This window comes from Sinohyriopsis cumingii, chromosome 7 (genome assembly GCF_028554795.1).
Source record: "Sinohyriopsis cumingii isolate HCF-2022 chromosome 7, ASM2855479v2, whole genome shotgun sequence".
Classification (NCBI taxonomy): Eukaryota; Metazoa; Mollusca; class Bivalvia; order Unionida; family Unionidae; genus Sinohyriopsis; species Sinohyriopsis cumingii.
Window position 1 is genome coordinate 109,641,635 of NC_142967.1, and position 27,750 is coordinate 109,669,384.

At 35.0% G+C, this 27,750-nt stretch overlaps 1 long non-coding RNA gene across 1 annotated transcript; it reads right to left on the reverse strand.

Moving 5' to 3' along the window:
* Positions 1 to 163: 163 nt before the first annotated feature.
* LOC149795924 (uncharacterized) lies at positions 164 to 27,750 on the reverse strand. Its single transcript, XR_016422450.1, has 7 exons — positions 27,626 to 27,750; positions 26,962 to 27,073; positions 22,413 to 23,148; positions 16,234 to 16,341; positions 15,841 to 15,898; positions 5,837 to 6,171; positions 164 to 2,436 (listed from the first exon to the last, which is right to left on the reverse strand). It is a non-coding gene; the product is annotated as an uncharacterized LOC149795924 (long non-coding RNA).

Here is a 27,750-nt window from a genome sequence, read left to right on the forward strand (position 1 = left end):
AAATTTAATAACCTTTGACATTCGTAATTGATTTTTATTATTTTTTCACCATCTTGTATGGTGTCAATTTCCCCACATTTCCTACTTACCTAAAGCAGGTAAAATATTGCAGATAAAAAGATTGCATTGAAAGTAAATTATATAAAACATGTAAAGCATATGATTTAGTTCCTTTAACTTTACTTTCAACTTAACTTTATATCTGAAAATTAAAGATGAACAAATATGACTTTACAGAAAATTCTGAATTTTGAAAATGGCATACAACTTTGAAAAACTATTTGAAAATCTTGTACTTGAGTCAGATTGACAAGATTACTGCATTAAATCATACTCATACACCAATGCCTGAACAAATTATCAATTCTACACAACTATTTGTCTGAGTGGGCGTTGTAATAAAACCGAATATTATTGGATACATCATACAAAGGAGATGAGAGCAAAGTGTCTTTCCCAATAACAAATTGAGACATCAGACTTGGGCAATGACCATTGGATTATGAGTAGAACACCTTAGCAACTAAGCTATCATTAATTTTAAACAATGTTTCCACTGATTCCCAAATTCCAGTATGCATATACAGGAACAAAATAATTAAACATATTTTTTTCTAAACGGAATCTGGATTGAGAACATTCATAATAAATAAGAAAAATGTGTGTATAATCATGAACCTCAAGGACCATCCACACAACATGACTAGTCACAATGTCTACTGTACTGGATTATCTGTGAACAGTCTGTGTGTCTTGAAAACCTGAGTTATGTTCACTAACAACTATGCATAAGAATTCAAGTTTCACTTCTGTGGTTTATAAGACACCGTGATCAACATACATGCACATGATTTTCAATAATTATGTTACAGTGACCTGAGAATAAAAATAAACAAATGCAAAAGGAAGCTTCTGTAATATATCTCCACCAAACATCGGTCTGGCTTGCTGTAAATTAACTATATAAATATAATAATGTTCCTTCCACTGTAATATATCTCCACCAAACATCGGTCTGGCTTGCTGTAAATTAACTATATAAATATAATGTTGTTCCTTCCAAACGTTATGTTGTACATATTAGATTTGTATGAAGACTCCAAGGTTTTGAGTTCTTTGGTTAGGTAAAATACTTTTACTTTCCAAGACTGCTGCAGTGACATCTATTAATAGTGGAAAAATGATGTGATTACTTAAGTTATTAATAGATCACATTTTGAAAGGATTGTCAACACAAGCAAGTCATATCACATACGGTTAGAATTCATGCCATATTTCAAAATGTTTCCTGATGATTTAGATTAATAATACCTAAGAGTCAGAAGGCAGAGACAATGATAAAATTGCATTACTTGTTTACATATCTACTGATATTAAAACATGTTACTCACAGGATGATTCCACAGTATTCATGCATTCAGAGTTCAGTGAAAATTTGCCTAAGATACAAACATAACAAGAGAGCATAAAGGGTCCAAAAACACAACAAAATATAGACATGCATAAAGAAATGTTTAATACAGGTCTTGGAAGAAAAAAATATAATAATAATGAGGGCTTAGTACTGCACCTAATGTTTAGAAGTTCTAGGCAATTTACACTATTGGATAACACATAAAATCATATACAATCACAAGATTACAACAAAGAATCATGAAATTACAAAAGAAATACATGCTGACAATAATTGAGGAAGTAAATTTTAGTAAGTTTTTAAGTCTGGTCTTGTAGTTGAAATAGGGGAGTTTTAAAAGAACTCTTAAATGGTATCACCTTGTCCTTATGTCTAAGATATATTGGCAATTATTTCCTTGAGGTAAAGGATGTGAATTAGAAAGTCTTTGCATTGTGACCAGGTGTATAATAAAGGCTCAATATCTGTATTGGATTCTCTCTTCTTACTAGCATATTTTAGGCTGATCCCAGCTTAAGTAGAATATGTGCCAGGCTGATCCCAGCTTAAGTAGAATATGTGCCAGGCTGATCCAAGCATGAAGAATGTCTTCTGATTTAAATTACAAGCAATGTACCCTAACAAAAATCGTATCACTTAGGTTGTTCCCACTCTGCAAGACTTGAATAATCTGCCCTGGTCCCAGCTTAAGTAGAATTCAATTCCACTACTAAATGCACATACAGTTTGTTTGTGATTGTTTGTGTATATATGTGTGCTATCAGCAACCCGTTACTGCCAGATGGAGCACCTACAGTGAGGTGAACTTATAAACACCACCTCAGTGCAAAAGGTCATGCTAAAATCAGGTACTCAGGTTCTTAAATGTTAAACCATCATTTTGGCAAGATGCATCTCAACCGTTTTCCTTGTGCTTGATTCTTTCAGTAAAACTGCTTATTCCTATTATCTTGATCTGACTGTTTCTCCCATCAATGTCCACTAGCAACTGTTGCCAAGGAAAGTCATTGCCATATTTTCACCTGAAATTAAAAAGCAAAACATCCTTATTTCTAAGGTAGGGATCTTCCCTGTGATACAGTGAATGTTTGTTAAGAACATTGACAATAAAATTCGTAAGAATAGATATTTTCTAAAAAAGCAAAATAAAGTAGCACTCTGAACAGTGTAAAACCTATCTATCTCCATTCAAAGTAACTTAAATCTCATGCAAGGCACATATTTTTTGTACCCATGATGCATCTGCATTTCTGAATATCTACTTGGAAAAGAAATTCTTCATAACCATGATTAAAGCTCATGTGTACAATGAATATGGTTGCTTGCACTGAATATGGATGTTTCCACTGACAATGGATGCATGCGCTGAATATGAATGCTTGCACTGAGCATGGATGCTTGATTTGCAAATTGTACATGGTTGCTTGCACTGAATATGGATGTTTCCACTGACAATGGATGCATGTGCTGAATATGGATGCTTGCACTGACAATGGATGCTTGCACTGAACATGGATGCTTGATGATGTGTACATTGAACATGGATGCTTGATTTGTAAATTGTACATGGTTGCTTGCACTGAATATGGATGTTTCCACTGACAATGGATGCATGTGCTGAATATGGATGCTTGCACTGACAATGGATGCTTGCACTGAGCATGGATGGTTGATGATGTGTACACTGAACATGGATGCTTGATGATGTGTACACTGAACATGGATGCTTGATCATGCGCACACTGAACATAGATGCTTGATCATGTTTACACTGAACATGGATGCTTGATGTGTAGATTGTACATGGTTGCTTGCACTGAACATGGATGCTTGATTATGTGTACACTGAAAATGGAGGTGGCACTCTACAGTTTCGCATTTTGCATAGGGTTAGAAATTTAAAGAAAAACAATTTCCCCAGGTTTCCTCACTGGTTATACTGGTTATTTAAAAAAAAACTCTGTCTCTCTTTGGTATTGTTCAAAGAACCTTTAATTCACTTTATTTTGGTATATGATTGATGGGTGTAATATGGGTTACAGAGTATACAGTTTCGCCTTACTCCAGATATGCACCATTCAAAAAACTGCTATCTCCACTTGGCCATTTTCACTTTTTGGACATCAGAGGTAAACTGTTAAAAAAAGAGCCAATAACTTTTTTTACATTTTATATTGGTAAGTCAAACATTGCACTTTCAGAAGCTGGTGTTGTCTAGTCAGGCAAAATTCATTCTCCTTTTTTATTAGGTGCTAAAGATCATGTTCTTTAGACAATTCAGGCTGATTATGTTAGCACAAGGGAGCAATCATTTTAGTTAGCAGTCTGATTAGATCCTGTAAAATTTCATAAGTTGTTGTTGTTGTTCTAGGGTTTAACGCCCTTTTTCAGCACAAGATATACATGGCAGCCAGTATAAATGGTGGAGGAAGAACCCTGGAAAACCCAGGGAAGAACCACTGACCCACGAGAAGCTACTGGCAGGCTTTCCCACGTACCCTTGCTAGCTGAGCCTTGGAATCGAACCCATGCAGACAGAGGTTATATGGCAGTGATCCGGAATGGTGAGTGCTTTAGATCACTCGGCCAATCGGGGCCCCATTTCCATAAGTACATTATCCAAAGAAATGTAAACCACATTACATCATCATAGCATAGAGGTATGCCAACATCCTCTCCACTGTACATATTGCAAATGCAAACAACTTCACCTTACATGTCACTCTCTCAAAAGTATATAATAACTCATGCGCATATGTAGTATTATTGTATCGATTAATTTTGATTGCATGGCTGAAAAATTTAAGTCACAAGAATCAAAACTGTCTTTTGAGTAATTCTCCTGTATTCCCCCGCCCCAACAGAACAATATTTATTAGCATCTGAGTCTTACATGATCAAGCATCCATGTTCAGTCGACACATGATCAAGTATCTATGTTCTGCGCAAGCATCCACTGTCAGTGTAAGTCCTCAAAATGTAGTCAAGTCCTTAAGATGCTGGTGTGCAACCAAAGTCAGGTCCTCACAAGTATACCAAAACACACACATACATGCACACACAATCACACGTGCAAGCAGGAACATCTTGGAAATCTCAAAGGCATCTAAACACACTTTCAATCTGGTAGTGTATGACAGTGGAAACATGATCCAGCATCTATGTTCAGTGGAAACATGATCAAGCATCCATGTTCAGTGGACACATGATCAAGCATCCATGTTTAGTGGACACATAATCAAGCATCCATGTTCAGTGTACACATGATCAAACATCCATGTTCAGTGTACATATGATCAAGCATCTATGTTCAGTGGACACATGATCAAGCATCTATGTTCAGTGGACACATGATCAAGCATCCATGTTCAGTGGACACATGATCAAGCATCCATGTTCAGTGTACACATGATCAAACATCCATGTTTAGTGGACACATGATCAAACATCCATGTTTAGTGGACACATGATCAAGCATCTATGTTCAGTGGACACATGATTAAGCATCCATGTTCAGTGTACACATGATCAAACATCCATGTTCAGTGTATACATGATGAAGCATCTATGTTCAGTGTACACATGATCAAGCATCTATGTTCAGTGTACACATGATCAAACATCCATGTTCAGTGTACACATGATCAAACATCCATGTTCAGTGTACACATGATGAAGCATCTATGTTCAGTGGACACATGATCAAGCATCTATGTTTAGTGGACACATGATCAAGCATCCATCTTCAGTGGACACATGATCAAGTATCTGTTCAGTGGACACATTATCAAGTATCTATGTTCAGTGGTCACATGATTAAGCATGTTCAGTCGACACATGATCAAGTATCTATGCTCAGTGCAAGTATCCATTGTCAGTGCAAGTCCTGAAAATATAGTCAGGTCCTCGAGAAGCTGGTGTGCAACCAAAGTCAGGTCCTTGCAAGTATACCAAAACAAACACACATACATGTACACACAATCAAACACGCAAGCAGGAACATCTTGGAAATTTCCAAGGCATCTAAACCCACTTTCAATCTGGTAGTCTATGAGTACCATATTTACAGATTATTATGCGTTCTATTTTTCACTAAAAGAACAATAATGCGCTGTGATCTTGAAAATAAGGTCCCAGTCACTAAAGCCTACTCGGACCATGTAGCCTTGAAATTAAAGTCATCAGACTCTACTCAAGTTCTGAAGCCCTCTCAAGGCATCAAAATATCTAATTTGGTCTGTTTTGCTTCAATAGTTCTTTAAGATATCTTGCTTACATGGTCACATTGAGAGAAACTGCCATATGCACCCTTCTGTACAAAAGTAACAGTGACAAGTCAATGTCACCAATATACAATCAGCGTTTGGAAACCTCATAATGGACCTATACACCAAATTTCATAAAGTTTCATCACACTATTACCTTGACAATCAGGTCTGGGTGTCACGGCCACCATGCCTTATTTAGATCTTGGAATCCTCTCAAGGTATCTAAATATTTAATTTGGGTTAACCTGCAATGAACTGTTCCCTAATCAAGGTGGGATCTTGAAGTCTTGTAACATTGCTTCACCTGATGGAAGTAAAAATAAGTGTTGGCCTCATGGATGGATTCATGTCATGGACAGGTTCATATCATGGATGGATGGATGGATGAATACAGAGTGCCTCGGTTTAGTGACTGTTATTTCCCCTCTGTCATCACTGCTGGAGGTATTGGAAGATGGCTTTGATCAGCATTTCCATTATTTGAGCAAGCTGAATTAGAACATAATTTTGTAATGGAGATTTTGCTGTAGGATGTTTCTATAATTTACTTGATTGTACAGTTATAGGAATAAATTACATATTTACAGGGACTAACAATCATCCAACCAAACAGAATTACCAACACAGATGACAGGTAACAAAAATTTATATTTGATATTGTTTTGCAAGAAATTCCCTACTCACCATGTCATCAGTAACTGTTTCCCCATTTAAGCATTACAAATAGTCAGACTGAAGAACCCTTACTTGGAAAAGGAACACAGTTACATACAACTAATGTCTGACATGAACATACAATTAACTGCCTTCTTGTTTTAATGCAGGAATATGATGTAAAGTTGTCAAAAATTATATAGAATTTGAACAAATGGAAGAAATAAATTAAAACCATGCTAAACTCTTAAGGAAGATAACCCTTTTATGGATCTGATTACAATGGCTTAAAAAGAAAAGATAATTTTATAGCATGTTAAAGGAAATTAAAATAATGTAATGTCATCTCATTTGTGTAGTTGGTGTACTGGTACCTCAGCTAGTTTAGTAATACCTCAGTTAGTGTAGTAGTACCTCAATTAGTATAGCTGTGTCTCAAGAATTGTAGTAATACATCAATTAGTATAGTAATACATCAGTTAGTGAAGTAATATATCTTAAGTAGTGTAGTAATTCTTCAAGTAGAGTAGCAATACCTAAAATAGTGAAGTAATAGCACAGTTAGTGAAGCAATACCTCACTTAGTGAAGTAGTACCTCAGGTAGTTTAAGTAATACCTCAAAGAGTGTATTAATATATCAGTTAGTGTTGCAATACCTTGATTAGTGTAGCAGTAGCTCAAGTAGTACAGAATTACCTAAATTGTGTAGTAATGCATACATTATTGTAATAATAACTCAATTAGTATAGTAATACCTTTAACCAATATGAACTGCTTATATTTATTAACATAACTTCATTTACATATTACTGAAGGTGTCTATGGTGAAAAAAAATTATACTATGTCAGCAAACCTGCACCATTTAGTAAAAGTGCAGAGTTGCCTCCCTTACACTTTGCAATGAGACATGCCTGGGTTAATCACAAAGAATCAACTGTAGACAAGAATCCCTTGATAGGACTGATGGTCTACTGGGCGAAAAAAAAAAATTCACCAACTGAAGACCATTTCTTCCTTTTAACTCCTGAGTGTTGAAACTATCTTGGGTATTTTCCAGCAATAACAAAATTTTCAAATTAGATGAAGTTATGAACATATTGGATGTCAGACTGGCACTGTTTTCTTTTAGGACAAAGTAAAAATCACTATAGGTATTTTAGTCTATCGCAATGATCATTCATTCAAGGGGAGTAGTGACCAGAAGGTTGTCTTGACAGCCATTATATTGGAAATGAGGTCAGTACCATTTACATTTAGGATGAACTAGACATCATTAGAAGTACTGTAGTGAAAATCTCATGCTATGACCTTCCATGTAGGAGGAGTTGCAATACAAGATTTTTCAAGATGGACACAAAGGAGGACATATTGGACATTATATCAGCAATATTTTCTTTTAAGTCTAATGATATTATAAAAAAGTCAAAATGAGAAAACCATGCTGATATGACCAGTCATTTAGTGAGAAAACCATGTTTATATGACCAGCCTTTTAGTGAGAACCCCATTTTTAGATGACCAGTCTTTTAGTGAGAACCCCATGTTGATATGACCAGTATTTTAGTGAGAAAACCATGTTTATATGACCAGTCTTTTAATGAGAATTCCATGTTGATATAACCAGTCCTTTAGCGAGAACCCCATGCTGATATGATAAGTCTTTTAGTGAGATCCTCAAGTTGATATGACCAGTCTTTTAGTGAGAAGCCCATTTTAATCTATGACATGGTATAGCCTTCATGTATAACCATAGTAAGGCTTTCTGGTATAGCCTTCATGTATAACTGTAGTAAGGCTTTCTGGTATAGCTGTCATGCACAACCGTAGTAAAGCTTTCTGGTAAAGCTTTCATGTATAACCGTAGCAAGGCTTTCTGGTATAGCTTTCATGTATAACCATAGTAAGGCATTCTGGTATAGCTTTCATGTATAACCGTAGTAAGGCTTTCTGGTATAGCTTTCATGTATAACCGTAGTAAGGCTTTCTGGTATAACTGTCATGCACAACCGTAGTAAGGCTTTCTGGCATAGCTGTCATGTATAACCGTAGTAAGGCTTTCTGGTATAGCTTTCATGTATAACCGTAGTAAGGCTTTCTGGTATAGCTTTCATGTATAACCGTAGTAAGGCTTTCTGGTATAGCTTTCATGTATAGCCGTAGTAAGGCATTCTGGTATAGCTTTCATGTATAACTGTAGTAAGGCTTTCTGGTATAGCTTTCATGTATAGCCGTAGTTAGGCTTTCTGGTATAGCTTTCATGTATAACCGTAGTAAGGCTTTCTGGTATAGCTTTCATGTATAATCGTAGTAAGGCAAACTGGTATAGCGTTCATGTACAACCGTAGTAAGTCTTTCTGGTATAGCTTTCATGTATAGCCATAGTAAGGCTTTCTGGTATAGCTGTCATGTATAACCGTAGTAAGGCTTTCTGGTATAGTTGTCACGTATAACCATAGTAAGGCTTTCTGCTATAGCGTTCATGTACAACCGTAGTAAGGCTTTCTGGTATAGCTTTCATGTATAGCCGTAGTAAGGCTTTCTGGCATAGCTTTCATATATAACCATAGTAAGGCTTTCTGGTGTAGCTTTCATGCATAACCGTAGCAAGGCTCTCTGGTAAAGCCTTCACGTATAACCGTAGTAAGGCTTTCTGGGTTGCTCCACAATTTTTGTCTGCCACGATTAATTAATAAATCCTGGTGTTTTTTCACATGTTTCCCTGAGGTATATAATATGCAAAAGGAAAAGTCATTTACAGTAAACATAAGGCCTACAAATGTGATCTACTCCAATGAAGGGGGATGTGTGTGTGTGTGTGTGATTTGGATTTTTAACATAGCTTAAATGCTTTTCACTCGTATCGCTAATATGTCTGCAGTGTGGCAGTTAAGATTGATGTCTAGCACTAGGGTGTCATGCACCAGACATGTAGCATGATGTCCCACCCAGTCCCATATAACTGTAGTAAGGCTTTCTGGTATATCTTTCATTTATAACCGTATCAAGGCTTTCTGGTATAGCTTTCATGTATAACTGTAGAAAGGCTTTCTGGCTTGCTCCCCAATCTTTCTTTGCTACGATTAATTAATTAACATGTAGCATGATGTCCCACCCAGTCACATTATCTTGACAACAGGCTGACAGGTCTTAACGCTAAAACCCTTAATGCTGAGTGCCAGGTGAGGCAGCTGTTAGTACCATTTTTGAAAGTCTTTTGGTATGACTCGGATGGGGATCGAACCCACGACCTCCTGCATCCAAAGCAGACGCTCTAGCCACTAGTCCACCGGAGCAGTATGACATGGGATAACATAACATTTAAGAGCGACTTCTGGATCCTAAGGAATTTCAATTAATCAATAAAATTGAATGCATAGAGTTTTAGATTTAAAAACTGTGAACTCACTTTCTTATGAGCATTTCTGAACTCCTTTGAGGCAAATTTATTTTATTTTTTTGAACAGTATGCACAAACTACCAGTAGCTTAAGGTATAAAAATCCAATCATACATGTTTTGTATTATCACCTTACAAGACATTACAGAAAAAAGCCTAAGTCAGGTCTATTGACCTTAAAATAAATGTCCGATGGCCAAATTAAATTTCCATATCAACATGACAATCCCTTTAAAAGAACTAGTCTTAAAAAGATTTTCAAAATGGCCATCATGTTGGCAGTTTGATCATCACCATTTTTATTTATGACCTACTCAGTATAATTAGAAGGCTTTAAGTGAGACCATCATGTCACTCTGACTATCAATTCAAGTGAAGGACGAAACAAAATTATCAAGTTAGCCACCACACTGAATGTCAGATCATAACAGACACAAAGAAAGATAACCTTTGCATTAAAAGATAGCAATAAAAACCAGCACCACTAATATGATGATGATAGGGAGAAGAAATAATAAAAGTGCTCTCTCAGAATATATTAATGTTAACAACAGAACAGAAACGATTCAGTACATGACAATATCTACCTTAACTTAAATCAGTTATGGATATTTCATATCTCCCTTTGTATGTCATTTTCCAGTCCATGCATTTGTTGGTAGTTTAGATGTCTGTTGCTTTTTCCACAGCTATATTTTGCATTAATTTTCAAGTGTGTACAAAGAGTTTTCACTTCACATTTTCCTTTCATTTTCCATTGTGTTCCTTTTCCAATGGAGAATATGTGTTTTATTTTCAGTAAGTGTATTTTCCAGTCCTGATCTAGAGAGAGGTGTCTGCATTTTCCAGTGTTGCATTTGTCTTTTAATTTCCAGTGTATGCATTTGTCAAACAGAGTCTTTAAATTCTATCTTATTTTATTGTGTTTACAATTTCCATGTGTGCAATCTGTGTCTTTCATTTCACACATCAATAATTGTCTATAGTCATGGATGGATGGATGCCATGGTGGCTATACTGTGTCAATCATTTCACACATTAATAATTGTTCAGAGTGATGGATGGATGAATGCTACGGTGGCTATACTATGTCATTCATTTCACACACCAATAATTGTTCATAGTGAAGGATGGATGAATGCCACGGTGGCTATACTGTGTCATTCATTTCACACACCAATAATTGTTCATAGTGAAGGATGGATGAATGCCACGGTGGCTATACTATGTCATTCATTTCACACACCAATAATTGTTCATAGTGAAGGATGGATGAATTCCATGGTGGCTATACTGTGTCATTCATTTCACACATCAATAATTTTTATAGTCATGGATGGATGGATGCCATGGTGGCTATACTGTGTCATTCATTTCACACATCAATAATTATTCATAGCCATGGATGGACAGATGCCATGGTAGCTATAATGTGTCATTCATTTTACACATCAATAATTGTTCATAGTCATGGATGGATGGATGCCATGGTGACTATGCTGTGTCATTCATTTTACACATCAATAATTGTTTATAGTCATGGATGGATGGATGCTATGATAGCTATACTGTGTCATTCATTTTACACATCAATAATTGTTCATAGTGATGGATGGATGGATGCCATGGTGACTATACTGTGTCATTCACTTCACACATCAATAATTGTTCATAGTGATGGATGGGTGGATGCCATGGTGACTATGCTGTGTCATTCATTTTACACATCAATAATTGTTTATAGTCATGGATGGATGGAAGCCATGGTGACAATACTGTGTCATTCATTTTACACATTAGTAATTATTCATAGCCATGGATGGACAGATGCCATGGTAGCTATAATGTGTCATTCATTTTACACATCAATAATTGTTTATAGTTATGGATGGACAGATGCCATGGTATCTATAATGTGTCATTCATTTTACACATCAATAATAGTTTATAGTCATGGATGGATGGAGGCCATGATAGCTATAATGTGTCATTCATTTCACACATCAATAATTGTTTATAGTCATGGATGGATAGATGTCATGGTATCTATAATGTGTCATTCATTTTACACATCAATAATTGTCTATAGTCATGGATGGATGGATGCCATGGTGGCTATACTGTGTCATTCATTTTACACATCATTAATAGTTTATAGTCATTGATGGATGGATGCCATGGTGACTATGCTGTGTCATTCATTTCACACATCAATAATTGTTTATAGTCATGGATGGATGGATGCCATGATAGCTATAATGTGTCATTCATTTTACACATCAATAATTGTTTATAGTCATGGATGGATAGATGCCATGGTATCTATAATGTGTCATTCATTTTACACATCAATAATTTTTTATAGTCATGGATGGATAGATGCCATGGTGGATCTAATGTGTCATTCATTTGACACATCAATAATTGTTTATAGTCATGGATGGATAGATGCCATGGTGGCTCTAATGTGTCATTCATTTTACACATCAATAATTGTTTATAGTCATGGATGGATAGATGCCATGGTATCTATAATGTGTCATTCATTTTACACATCAATAATTGTTTATAGTCATGGATGGATGGATGCCATGATAGCTATATCATGTCATTCATTTCACACATCAATAATTGTTTATAGTCATGGATGGATAGATGCCATGGTGGCTCTAATGTGTCATTCATTTCACACATCAATAATTGTTTATAGTCATGGATGGATAGATGCCATGGTGGCTATAATGTGTCATTCATTTCACACATCAATAATTGTTTATAGTCATGGATGGACGGATGCCATGGTGACTATACTGTGTCATTCATTTTACACATCAATAATTGTTTATAGTCATGGATGGACGGATGCCATGGTGACTATGCTGTGTCATTCATTTTACACATCAATAATTGCTTATAGTCATGGATGGATAGATGCCATGGTAGCTATACCTTGTGATTCATTTTGCACATCAATAATTGTTTATAGTCATGGATGGACAGATGCCATGGTGGCTATAATGTGTCATTCATTTCACACATCAATAATTGTTTATAGTCATGGATGGATGGATGCCATGGTAGCTATACCTTGTCATTCATTTTACACATCAATAATTGTTTATAGTCATGGATGGACAGATGCCATGGTGGCTATAATGTGTCATTCATTTCACACATCAATAATTGTTTATAGTCATGGATGGAGAGATGCCATGGTGGCTCTAATGTGTCATTCATTTTACACATCAATAATTGTTTATAGCCATGGATGGACAGATGCCATGGTAGCTATAATGTGTCATTCATTTTACACATCAATAATTGTTCAAAGCCATGGATGGATGGATGCCATGGTAGCTATACCCTGTCATTCATTTTACACATCAATAATTGTTTATAGTCATGGATGGACAGATGCCATGGTGGCTATAATGTGTCATTCATTTCACACACCAATAATTGTTTATAGTCATGGATGGATGGATGCCATAGTGACTATGCTGTGTCATTCATTTTACACATCAATAATTGTTTATACTCATGGATGGATGGATGCCATGATAGCTATACTGTGTCATTCATTTCACACATCAATAATTGTTCATAGTGATGGATGGATGGATGCCATGGTGACTATACTGTGTCATTCATGTCACACATCAATAATTGTTTATAGTCATGGATGGATGGATGCCATAGTGACTATGCTGTGTCATTCATTTTACACATCAATAATTGTTTATAGTCATGGATGGATGGATGCCATGGTGACTATAATGTGTCATTCATTTCACACATCAACAATTGGTTATAGTCATGGATGGATGGATGCCATGGTGACTATACTGTGTCTTTCATTTCACACATCAATAATTGTTCATAGTCATGGATGGATGCCATGGTGAATATACTGTGTCAATCCTTTTACACATCAGTAATTATTCATAGTCATGGATGGATGGATGCCATGGTGACTATGTTGTGTCATTCATTTTACACATCAATAATTGTTTATAGTCATGGATGGATGGATGCCGTGGTGACTATACTGTGTCATTCATTTTACACATCAATAATAGTTTATAGTCATGGATGGTTGGATGCCATGGTGACTATGCTGTGTCATTCATTTTACACATCAATAATTGTTCAAAGCCATGGATGGATGGATGCCATGGTAGCTATACCTTGTCATTCATTTTACACATCAATAATTGTTTATAGTCATGGATGGACAGATGCCATGGTGACTATACTGTGACATTCATTTTACACATCAATAATTGTTTATAGTCATGGATGGATGGATGCCATGGTGACTATACTGTGACATTCATTTTACACATCAATAATTGTTTATAGTCATGGATGGATGGATGCCATGGTGACTATGCTGTGTCATTCATTTTACACAGCAATAATTGTTTATAGTCATGGATGGATGGATGCCATGGTGACTATACTGTCATTCATTTGACACATCAATAATTGTTCATAGTGATGGATGGATGGATGCCATGGTGACTATGCTGTGTCATTCATTTCACACATCAATAATTGTTTATAGTCATGGATGGATGGATGCCATAGTAACTATGCTGTGTCATTCATTTTACACATCAATAATTGTTCATAGTCATGGATGGATGCCATGGTGAATATACTGTGTCATTCATTTTACACATCAGTAATTATTCATAGTCATGGATGGATGGATGCCATGGTGACTATGTTGTGTCATTCATTTTACACATCAATAATTGTTTATAGTCATGGATGGATGGATGCCATGGTGACTATGCTGTGTCATTCATTTTACACATCAATAATTGTTTATAGTCATGGATGGATGGATGCCATGGTGACTATGCTGTGTCATTCATTTCAGACATCAATAATTGTTCATCGTCATGGATGGATGGATGCCATGGTGACTATACTGTGTCATTCATTTTACACATCAGTAATTATTCATATTCATGGATGGATGGATGCCTTGGTGGCTATACTGAATATAACACTGCCATTATTTCTTCATTTCAGACCAACATCACAAGAAGTCATTTAGTGAAAACACTATGCAGATAATAACATCTATGAAGTAGGAGTAATAATGACAAGATTTTCAAGATGGCTACCATGGTGGGCAATCTGGGTGGCCGATGGCAATATGCTCATCGGGGTCAAACAACTTCACACAGTGTATTCCAGCAAAAAAACCTCTTTCAATCCAACCAGCTATTCAAAAGGAGAAACAATGAGATTTTCAAGATGGATGTATGCCATCTTGGATGTTAAATCTGTACCCTTTACATTGAAGATCAGCTTGACAGCACAGGAAGTTATTTAGTGAAATGCATATTGATGTGAAAATCCAGAAATAAGATTTTCAATAAGGCCACCATTGTACCTATAATGGATGTTAAAGTACCATTTTCATTTTAAGATCAACTTGGCACAAGTCATTTAGCGAAAACTCCATGTTTATGTGACAATCCGTGCAGCAAGAGTAGAAATAAAAAGATTTGTAAGAGGTTTAATTTTTTGGCAACATATTCTTTATGTATCTTTCCAACATGTGTAGTAAACATTCTATGAAAATATAAATATCCACTCAGTAGGATAAATGCCAAGATATTCCAAATAGCAATCATAGAGGCAATACTGAATATCAGATCAGCCCTATTTTCATTCAGGACTAAATAGACATCATATGAAGCCATTCAGTGAAAACAACCATATTTTCAAGAAGATATTAACAACAAACTTTTCAAGTGTGCACTGGATTATCAGATCAGCAACATTTTTGTTTAGGACCAAGTTTACATCAAAAGAGGTCATTTGGTGAAAACCCTATGTTAATATGACCATCAACTGAAGGGAAGTGACATTTAGGAAAAGTTGTGATAACATGATTTTTAAAATGGCTGACACTGTGGACATACTGGATGTCCAAAATCTTTTTTTTTCATTTAGGATCAACTAAAACTTCAGATGAATGTGTATAGAAAGAATGGTGTCAACCTTCCCAGTAGCTCAGTGTAAACAAGCATGTGCAAAGGATGATGGATGAAAGTCCACAACATAAGCTCTTTATAATAATTACCTATTCAGTGCTGGAGAAATTATATTCCAAGGTGGGACCCAAGCTGCTTTCATCATATCTGAAAATATAACAAACAATTGAAAAGAATGAAATGATGTCAATTATATCAATCATCCTTAAAATGATATATGTAATGTGTGTGTAATTTAGATTTTTAATTTAGCTTGAACAATTTTTGTCATATCGATACAATGTCTGCAGCACAGCTGTTTATAGTGATATCAGCACTAGGGCTTCAGGCTGCAGACTTATAGTCTGAACCAGTAAAGTTCAGCATCTGAGGCAGATGTTCTAACTCTTAGGACAGCAGAGAGGTATAATCTGTAATGTGTTTAAATTAAAATTAAAACTAAAGGAGTCTGTAAAAGCAAAAGAAACATCTAGGCAACTTACCTGACATTTTTACAAAGATGATATATGTACAGTTAATACACATCTAACCAAGCAGTCTGATATGTTTATCATAATTCGTAAAGACGTCATGGATGGTTTTGGTACGCTCTGAAAATGAAAGTAAACTGGAAGAATTGTTGAGAAAGAAACAGTGAGATTGATAGCCTGATGGCTACCATGCTTTATACAGACATTTAGAATGCTTTGGAGTCATGCTCAAAATAAAAAGTGTGATGTGAAAGGAATGTTGGAATGAAGGAAGGAAGTATTGATGAACACATTTCTATACATTAAAGCCAACAAATTTTTAATAATGAAAAGCATATCTGGGCTACTGGTGTAATATGTTTATCAAGTTTAAAAAAATACCTTGAATGGCTTTTGAGTTACAGTGAACCTGCCTTAACTGTTTCTTGTATTATGCAATCACCTTCTTCAAAATTCACTTTACTTAGATAAACGATTGCTGAAATAAACCTCCATTAAGCAACTGCCTGTTTTAGAAGTTCACTTGTCACTTTCTGCTAGTGGCTGCTGTCACAAAATTAAACTCTTTTATTTATTGAATACATGTACTCAGGTTTCGTTTTTTGTGTACAACGATACCCGAGGGTGATTTATGTATATTGTGTCGTATTTCAAAATAGTGAGCTTGGTTCATCCCATGCCACATGTGCGATTCGTGCTCTTGATGGGATGAAATGGATGTCTACATTGCACAGACTGTATGTGTATAAATACCTCACCATATGTACATTTCGTTACAATACGAAATAGTCTTGTCAGCGGGCAGTCTGCTTCAAGGACTTGCACATCTTCAACTTTAGGGCTGTCTAGCATATGTGACCGGAATGTCTAGTGTCGATGTCCGGAGGCTCTACTGTCTGGAATGTCTACTGTCTGTGACTGGAGTGTCTGATGTCTGGGGTGCCTGGAATGTCTACTGTCCAGAATGTCTATTGTCTGTGACTGGAGTGTCTCTGTCTGTGACCAGAGTGTCTGTGTCTGAAGTGACCAGAGTGTCTAATGTCCAGGGTGTCCGGAAGGTCTAATGTTCGGAGTTATCCTAGTGTCCAGAGTCTATAGCAGCTGTGAAGCTGGACTGTAGCAGCCGTGGAGCTGAAACAGTGTACTGATGGTGGAGTGTATCTCCGTACATGTAATTTCTTAGCCATGGGCTAATTTTGGGGTTCGTAAAACCCAGTGTTTCTTTCGGGACTGTAAAGAGAAGTTGTCTATCTGTCCCTCTTTTTTATCACCATAATTTCGCTACCTGAGTGAATGCATTTTACTACATGAGTAAAATTTTACATCGTTTACTACCTGAGTAAACAATATCCATCGTTTCATTATCAAATTGTTATGAACCATTCATCCCTTGTCTTTATATTTGCTATATTAATTTATTTGTATTTTTCATCATTAATTTGGTGCATTCTTATGTTTATCAAATCCAATATTTCGATTATATATATTAGCACATTTTCATAATTAGTTGCTCATTTAAGTCTACCATTATTAAACATTGTATTTATATCATCGTCAAAAGTGTTCTGCTGCAAATCCGAAAATTCCACCGGTTATATCATTACAGCTGCTTGGAATGGATTTGACTACATTACTTAGAATGGATCTGACTGTACATTACAAAGAATGGATTAGACTGTACATTACTTGGAATGGATTTGACCGTACATTACTTGGAATGGATTTGACTGTACATTACTTGGATAATACATTTGTTATAACGACCGATGGATGTATGGAAAAATAAATGAGAATACAATAAGACTAGTGAAGCTGAAGAACTCTTGATAGCAAAGGTACATGTGAAAAACAAGACTAAACTGTTCATTGAGATTTAAAGTTATCACGGTCTGAATTATGGTCTGTAAGCAAAATCTCATGGAAATTAATTGAATGATGGATAGTTAGATAAATAAACTAACAACAGGAACAGGTACATCTAGAGCACAAATCTTTTCATAGAGATATCATGAATGTTTCTGAAGTTGTGCTCTTGAAAAAAAGAGCATGAGAAACATATGTACAGAGGATATTTTAGTATAATATGTACAGAGGATATTTGATTCCAACTTGTTTAGCCTGAGGTAGAGGGTAAAACCTTGCATGAGGTTGGTGAAGGCTGCAAGGTTATGTGTACATTAAAACAAGAGTCCCTCTAAGGGTCTGTAGCTCTAATGGCTAAAAAGAATTTCCAGGAATTATAGATAACACCACATTCATTCTTTTTAACTGCTTAACCATTTCTGATATTCTTTACTAATACAATTTTCAAATAAGCCATTGCTGCAGCCATATTGGATGAAAAAACTGGCACCCTGTTTCACTTAGAATAAAGTCCACATTTATAAGACATTTGGTGATATCAGGAGAGCACCATTTTCATTTAGAACCAACTTGACATCATAAGACATCTTATAGTCACAAACCAGTGTTGAGATCTAAACTGAAGATATGGATAAGTTAAAATTGTCCCTGAATAAGGAATTAGGTAAGTGACACATGCATATAAGAATATGCATGCTTTCTTTTAAGTCTGCTGAAAGAACAAGATAGGGATATATTAAGGCCATCAGGACAATGCATATTCAACAAGATAGGGATATATTAAGGACATCAGGACAATGCATATTTAAATGCCGTATCAAATGAGTTCATTCCATGATTCAATGCAAAACAAGAATGCAGTTTGTATTTATTATATATCCTCTCAATTTACACTTTGTAAATAGTGCTAGCATTACAGTGTTAATGAAATTCAAACATAACTGAGATCATACAAGTCCGAGTAGATGCATCTAAAAATATTTACATGCAGACATCAAAGAGAGCACCTACATGTAACCAGTTTCAATTTGTGATACAGATATATGGATCAAACAAATATAATCAATGTCAGATCAACCACACAATACTAAATGAACATACATGCCACCTCCCAGATGTATAGGTGTAATTATTGCTATTATAAAGGGCCAAAAAGCACAACCTGGTTCTGCAGCTCGTAAAAATTATTGTCATAAACTGCAAAATCTATATGGATTAGATCTAGAATACAAACACAAAAAATATATTCAGCAGTCACTTCAACTAGCCTACATGCGTAATGTACACAAAAAGATCATGATAGGAATCCTACAATGATCATAGTGAAATGCTCAGGTGTATTACATTACTCACATATTCTTCTTTTAAAGTTTGTAAAGCGGTGTTGATTTGTCCCTTTTTCTGATATGATGTTTTGAAGTTTGAAAAGATCAATCTGCTCTAATATTTTCTATCATATACCCTCCACAACTCACTTTGTAAAGTGTTCCACTTAACATATGGTGAAATTTTCTTTAAAAACTTCACTAACTAACTAGCATATCAATCAAATGAATCTGTTAAACAAAGTTCACTTTTGAAGTAACATGTCTGTTCTCTTGGAAATGGATCATATACAGTTGCTTTAAATAGCAAATAAGGAAAGTGAATGTATGCTATTCTTACACATCAGTCACCTTTTAAAATAATATTCTCAAATTTATATGAGTGAAATTAAAGAGAAAATTGACAAAACAACTTGTATTGCTTTATTTTAATTTTAATGTTATTTTTTAATGGAGCAGAAAAGCACAATTCATATATAGTTTAGCATAAAATGTAATCTGTTAGAAAAAGTGTAATGATTATGCCAAAAGTATAATGCTTGGCATGTACGAATGAGTATATCATAAAAAGGAAAATCAATATTCTTGATTTTTAAATACAAAAATGAAAATTTTAAATTTGTTACATATTTAATAGAAAACCTGGAAATATCATTTTATTTGTCTCATATAAATATATGTTTACCTCTGAGGAATTAGTGTCTTTCTATTCTAATTCCGATCTTTGTCATCTTGATGATTTAAGTATAATCTGAAAATTTGGATTCATGCTGCCGAACTGGTGACATGTCAGTCACAGTGTACTCCATGAACCATTGATTGCTGTAACAGAAATTATTGCTCCTGTCTCACATCTCACTTTGATTTGCATTTCATCATCACACTCTTTTTACAATAATTTCCCTATTTTATTCTACTACCAGCACTTTTTAGCTGTATGTTACTGTGTTAATCAAAAGAACATAAGCTCCACACCACTCATTAACTGTCTGGTCCATGTTCAAGATTAGTGAATAAAAATTTAAAAATTTCTGAAACAAATGTAATAAATTTTTGTCGAGTGATTGCGAAAATTACCACCACTGTTTAATCTTTCTACATTGATATTAAATTCTTACTAAATTTGCCTAAAATAAGAACATGCTGGCTCGCACAGGTGACATTTGTACCTTTAATTAAAAATCAATATTATATGGGTTGAATGCATGCATATACTACCCAACCTCCAATCATGGACAAGTGCTTATGAAATATAGTGATAAAAGTGCAAGTGCTCTCTATCTCAAACATTCATACACAAACACATGGAATAAGTAAACAAAACATTACGCTATCACACCTTAACATTACAGTGGTTCAAGGTATCACACCTTGCCATTCCAGTGGTTCAAGGTATCACACCTTGCCATTACAGTGGTTTGAGGTATCAAAAATTGCCATTACAGTGGTTCAAGGTGTCACTGTACAATTTAGTTTTCCTAAATATCATCTATATTTCAAATTCTAACACAATAATAAAAAACAAAGGGGAATACTATGTTTCTCCTCTTAATTATCCGTTGTAACAAATATAAACAAATCAGCATGCCTAATGTAGCATTTTCTTATACTGAACACCTGTCTTGCTAGTAATTACAACTAGTATGGCATGTAAAAACAACTGACTGGTTCAATAAGGGTAGTAACACCTTGAACCAATATGGTTCCAGCCTGGAAGGTTCTGTGTCAGCACACATAACAATATTTAGCAATTTTTGGAGTTGTCTACCTTACATCATCCACTGTGACTTTGCAGAGTTGCAGACAGAACTACAACTGGAATACTTTTACTTCAACTTTTGAAGAAAATAGGCTTTAAAAAGTAGAAATTGTTAAACAATATTCTGAAGAAAGTTTTAAAATTTAAATCTTTTGTTCCTTTCTTGATCACAAATAAGAAAGACTCCAAAACTGTTTTTGTCTTAATATCTAGATAAGACAATGGATTATTATTTACTTAATACCCTGACCAAATGAAACTAGCCCCTCTATCAAGCAGGAGATATTTACTTAATACCCTGACCAAATCAAACTAGCACCTCTATCAAGCAGGAGATAATTACTTAATACCCTGACCAAATCAAACTAGCCCCTCTATCAAGCAGGAGATATTTACTTAATACCCTGACCAAATCAAACTAGCACCTCTATCAAGCAGGAGATATTTATTGAATACCCTGACCAAATCAAACTAGCCCCTCTATCAAGCAGGAGATATTTACTTAATACCCTGACCAAATCAAACTAGCCCCTCTATCAAGCAGGAGATATTTATTGAATACCCTGACCAAATCAAACTAGCACCTCCTCTATCAAGCAGGAGATAATTACTTAATACCCTGACTAAATCAAAATAGCACCTCTATCAAGCAGGAGATATTTACTTAATACCCTGACCAAATGAAACTAGCCCCTCTATCAAGCAGGAGATATTTACTTAATACCCTGACCAAATGAAACTAGCACCTCTATCAAGCAGGAGATATTTACTTAATACCATGACCAAATCAAAATAGCCCCTCTATCAAGCAGGAGATATTTACTTAATACCCTGACCAAATTAAACTAGCCCCTCTATCAAGCAGGAGATAATTACTTAATCACCTATTGATGAGCATCCAGGGCAGGCCACCTAAATATAGCATCACTCAAGCTTTTTGATTAGGTAATCCCTGGTAGTGGTTTTGGCATTTGTGTATAAGTTGCCTGAGTTAACTTTTAAATTATGTACAACAAAGTTGTTTGATATCTGTAATAATGGGAAAATCAGAACTGGAACAGCATCTCCATGCATCAAGATGCCAGTCAAGAAATGTATCTTACTATAATGTTAAAGTCACAGGTGCTGGTCAAAGTGATGACATTGGTGACTTGGTAAGAAATCCCAGCATAAAGCAATCATGAAAGAGACAATATTGGAGCAATAGCATCAAACTGTAGCTTTACTGTAATTTTAAACTTCACTTTTAATAAGGCTTGGAACTCTACCGCTGAAGTGCTTCATCCCCCATCCATCGTCTTCTGACTTTGTAGACCAGTTCATGCTAATGAAGAAGATGAACATCTATCACAGTCATCAGAGCTAAACCCATACAAGCTTTTTCATCCCAGGATAGCTGAGAATTCCACAATGCTGCAACAAAAGAATATAAGACAAAGGATCAAGTCTGCAGTGAAAAATGATTTTCTTTCACCCAGTTCAGAGTAATAATGTGGCCTGGTTTAGAAAGGTCAAAAATGTGATTCATGTAACTATTTAAATGAACCAAGAAAAAATGTGAAGTTAACAATTCTAAAATATAAAGTAAATGAAATAACAAATACACATGCATGTACATGTAATCCATTTGAAGTCCACTGAGGTCTGAAAAAAGCACATTTGTTCATAAAATTTATTAATCCAAGTGGAGTAAGCACTGTCCTCTCACAAATGTGTATTCCCTACTTGAAGAATGTCATGAATTTATGTTGACTGAGACATCATCATTTGTTTTCTTGGAATGTATACAATGTTTTTCATTTGCATAATCTTTACTTGCCCAATGTCCTGATTTTCTAGCCCCATCCAACCTACATCAGTCTTATATTCAATAGTGAAGAAGTCCTCATCAATGTTGATCCAGTGCTAAATGCAGATTTATTTTAAGACATCCAACTTATCTTTCACAACACTAAGCTTTTTCTTTTCTGGACATCTCCACTGAAAAATGAAATGTCTCAATTCATTATTTATCTAAACAATTTAAGTGAACAAAGTTCTGATTTGTAAATACTCATAATCTTGAACTCTTAAACATTTTTTGGTATTGTGATCTCATGCAGGTAGCATATGAGAGCAATCAAAAGCCTTGCTTAAATCAATAAAGGAGATACATATTTGTTTCTTTTGTCTTCAAACATTTCTGATAACACATGTAAAGAAAGTAGTTGATCTACTGTTGAGTACCCAGCATGTAATCCAGCTTGGTTTCTTGCTATTATGCTGTGATGGCTGAGAAAACTTTTCATCACTGAGTTCAGTATGGGGATAATCAACTAAATAGCTAAGGATTGTAATTGGTCAGTATTTTTTGGCATTAGTGTGGTCTCTGCTGTGTTTATAAACCGGTCTCATGATTCCAGGTTAAAACCTGTCTCAAGTATAAAATTAAAAATAAGATATTGGGAAAGGCATTAGTAAACTGGATGTGGTTTTAAAAATATTCATTAAATATACTGTAATTCAAAATGAGTTTTGTTGTCATTTAACACTTTAAAACATAAATTGATTTCTTTCTGAGCCATCAGTGCATTCAATATGTTATCATCACTGTCCAGCTAACTGATTTCATAACAAATTGACACATAATTGTTTTATTGTACCATATCTGTAGCTACAAATGAACATACATCAGTGACTGTCACTTTCTCCCTTGCAATTGGATAATATACTTCAGGCTGTAATGAGTCGGTTATGTTGCTAGTTTTGCAGGACGGGTACAATGTTACTGTATGCCATTGTTTGTTGACACAGAAAGTCTACTTATGACATGCTGCTGCTTATCCTTTCTGTGATCAGTTGCTGTCCAAGTATCAATAAGCAAATACCTCAACTGGTAATCTGTATTAAGGGCAAGCTGTGATTCTAGGTCTTAACTAAATGAATGTGAAACCAACAATTTAATTAAATTCAATACACAATTTATTTCCCTTAAAATACAAACTGAAAATTCAAAAGACACAGTATTGTTAATTAAATGTCCAAAAATAACAAATTTTCTGAATGAATGTCATATACCAGTAATCTTAAATGTCCTATAATACAAATGATAAAATCCAGAATATTTTTGAAGGAATTCAGGAAAATCAAAGTAATGCATTAATCCATAGTCAATGAGCACTTTACAAGCTCAAATGTACAATTTAAATAATTCTTCTTGAATTATTTCTGAATTCAGTAATGCAACAGTAAACTTAATCGAATCCTAGAGACTGATCTAAAACAGGAATGAATTTACTTCTTAATAGTGTGATTCCATATATATATATATATATATATATATATATATATATATATATATATATATTACAGTAAGTACATGATGCAGTCTGTGGTCACTGACCCTGACAATCTCATTATGATGAGCCACCAGACTTAGTCATTAGCATTAAAGACCAACTAAACACCATAAGAACTATTATTCTGATGAAAACCCAATGTCAAAATGACTTTCCATTAGACTGGAGTACAGAAAAGAAAGTTTTCAAGATGGCCATGTACTGGATATCAGATGATCACCATTTTAATTTCAGACAAATACAACATTACATTGTAATCCAGGAGAAATAGTGATACCAAGGTTTTTCAGGTGGCCACTGTGGCATCCATAATAGATTGGCACCATTTTCATTTAGAAACTAACTAAACATCATAAGAAGTCCTCTGGTGGAAACCCCATATAATTATGACTTCAAAGTCATGAATGAATAGTGATAATGAAATTTTCAAGATGGCCACTGTGACACCCATATTGAACCTCACACTGGCATCATCTGATTTAGAGCCAGTTTGATATAATTGGCAGTCTTTTGGTGAAAATCCATGTCCATGCGAAGAAGTAGTGATAACAAGAATTACATGATAGCTATTGTGATGGACATTTCCAACATAAGAACGGCACCGTTTTCATTCAGGACCAACTTGACATCATAAGAAGTCTTTGAGTGTAAACACCATGTTCATGATACCACCCAATCATGAGGATTAGTGATAAGACTGTCAACAAGGCTGCTGTGTGATGGTTATGTTGAATGTCACATCAGTACTATTTTCATTTAAGATAACTGGACATCATAAGACGTGTTTTGGTGAAAACCCCACATCAATATGTCTTTCAGTTCAGGTGGTAAAATTTTCAAGATGACTGCTATGGAAGCCATACTAGAATTCAAACTGGCACCATTCTTTTTAAGGACAAGCAAGACATCGTAGAACTCACATTTTCATATTATCATCCATGAGGAGTTACAATAAAAAGATTTTCAAGATGGCGTTTGTATTGGCTATAGTGGAGTCAGAGTGGCACAATATTTATTTAGGACCAACTACACATCAGCTTGACCTATGAACTTTTAGTTCATATGGCCATCCATTCAGGATTAGTTTCAATAACAAGATTTTCAAGATGGCTGCAGTGGTGGCCATTTTGGACATGGATGGGCACTGTTTGCTGGGTTCAAGAACTTCAATATTGTCATAATGTATCAAATTTGAATAACTCACATGTAAGCATAATGTTGGGAAGTTCACATAGTCATGATTGAAAATGTGAAGAACAACTGTATTCATGGTATAAAAAATATCTTATTTCATGTCATTATCCTGACATATTTAAGTAAGTCATCAAATCCCATTCATACCATATCCAGTTCCAATAATTTTCTTATAACTTTTCATTCACAAAATCATGCCAAGCAGAATGTCAACATGCCATTTGCTTCATAATTTAAACAAGCTAAATTGGTCACATGAATAAAGATATTAAGGAAATGTGTTATCCAATGGATGTTCCATTATGGGTGTATTGTCAAAGTCGCGATTTTTTTCAATGTGGGTTCTTAGATCTGGAGTGTAAAGTTATAAAAGAATTCAGTCATCCATTCAAGTTTACAAAATGTGCCTTCTACTCATGGGGCATATAATTTAAGTTTACAGAGATTATAGTCAGTTACAAAATCATAAGAAAATAAATCATAATTATTTAATGAATCTACTACAAATCGGGCATGCAAAAATCTTAATTAAATTTATGAATTTATGAATTTAATTTTGAAACCTTTTATTAAATGTGTTGCCTTTTCATAATATTTCCCAAATTTCTTTCTTTTTATACACTTTGATACCATACTACTGACAGTCGCAGTATTTCTCAAATGCCACAGTAACAAGACATACTTCTGGGTGCCTCATGTCAGAGGTCACCTCAAAACACCAATCACTTTGGCACACTGGAGCTCATTACAAAGAAAATTAGGAGTATCGTATATGAATAGATTGCTGGGGTTCCACCTATAACAGTATACATTCCTGATATAACGTGGCTACTGGACCTCTGATGTTACTGACATGTAGATTGTGAGATTTAAATAGCCTTGTGACTAGGAATGCAAATGGTGAGTTCCACATTAAATTTCATCAATGCTATAGTTTGTCTTGTCTGTCTAAAGATATAACCACATGGTGTCAGCGAATTTCAACTTGTTGATAGTCATATGATGTTGATCCTACACCCAACAGAACTGTCCAAATATCAAACATGGGGTGGAATGGGTCAGAGGATGCTCAGATTTGGGGACTACATGACCACATTCCACAGGTACTTGATTCAGGAGGAAAATAATGATAATACCCTACCCCAACTAATGTTTAGAAAAAAACGCACTTTAACAAAGATTAAAATCAAGGTCTTGCCTTAGTTTGTTAAGGCTATTTCAAAGACTAAAGTCTATTTGCCTTGAACTTACTTATACTTACTGTAATGCCATTATTTTTACTGGAGTACAGCACAGGATTTTGATGGCAGTTGCTAAATGAAATTCCTGAGACTTGTCTTTGACATCCCATCCACATGGACCGCATCTGAGGACTAGAAGTTAAATAGAGAAAGTTCCACATACTGTTCAATGTTGTTATAGATAGAATTTATGTCATTTGCAACTATACGATGAATATCATTCTGGCGTTTTCATCTGGCCAATAAATAATTATTTCACAACCTGATTTAAAAAGACAGAAATGTTCTGGTCGGTGTGACATATTGTTGTTGCTATTGTTGATTTTAGATTCCACTGGTACTTTATCATAGTGGTGGAGAGTCTCCCTAAAAACAGTAATGGTCATTAATGGAGACGAATGGAGCAACAACAAATAAAATCATTTTGTACATAGGCAAGTGTATTAATTGAACACCACTTGAATATGCATTGGGGAGACATACCATAATGGTGTGTGTGTGTGTATCTATGCATGTATCCAGTTAGGAGTCTGTTTTTGTTTCCTAAGTATGATTTAAAATCGTTAGTCCATAAAATGGCTCGCTGCATATCACTGCAGAAAACGTTTTGAATAAAATATTACCAAAAAAACACAACAATTTATAAAGGCAGAGTATAAAATAATTATGTAATTCAACACAAACCTCATTTAAAGCTAACTGACCATTCTTAATGAGATATATTTATTCAAAAACAAATAGCCTCTCACGAATCTCAGTTTATTGACGGAAATTGCATTTCATTCGGAAATCTCCTTTTCCGCCAAAAC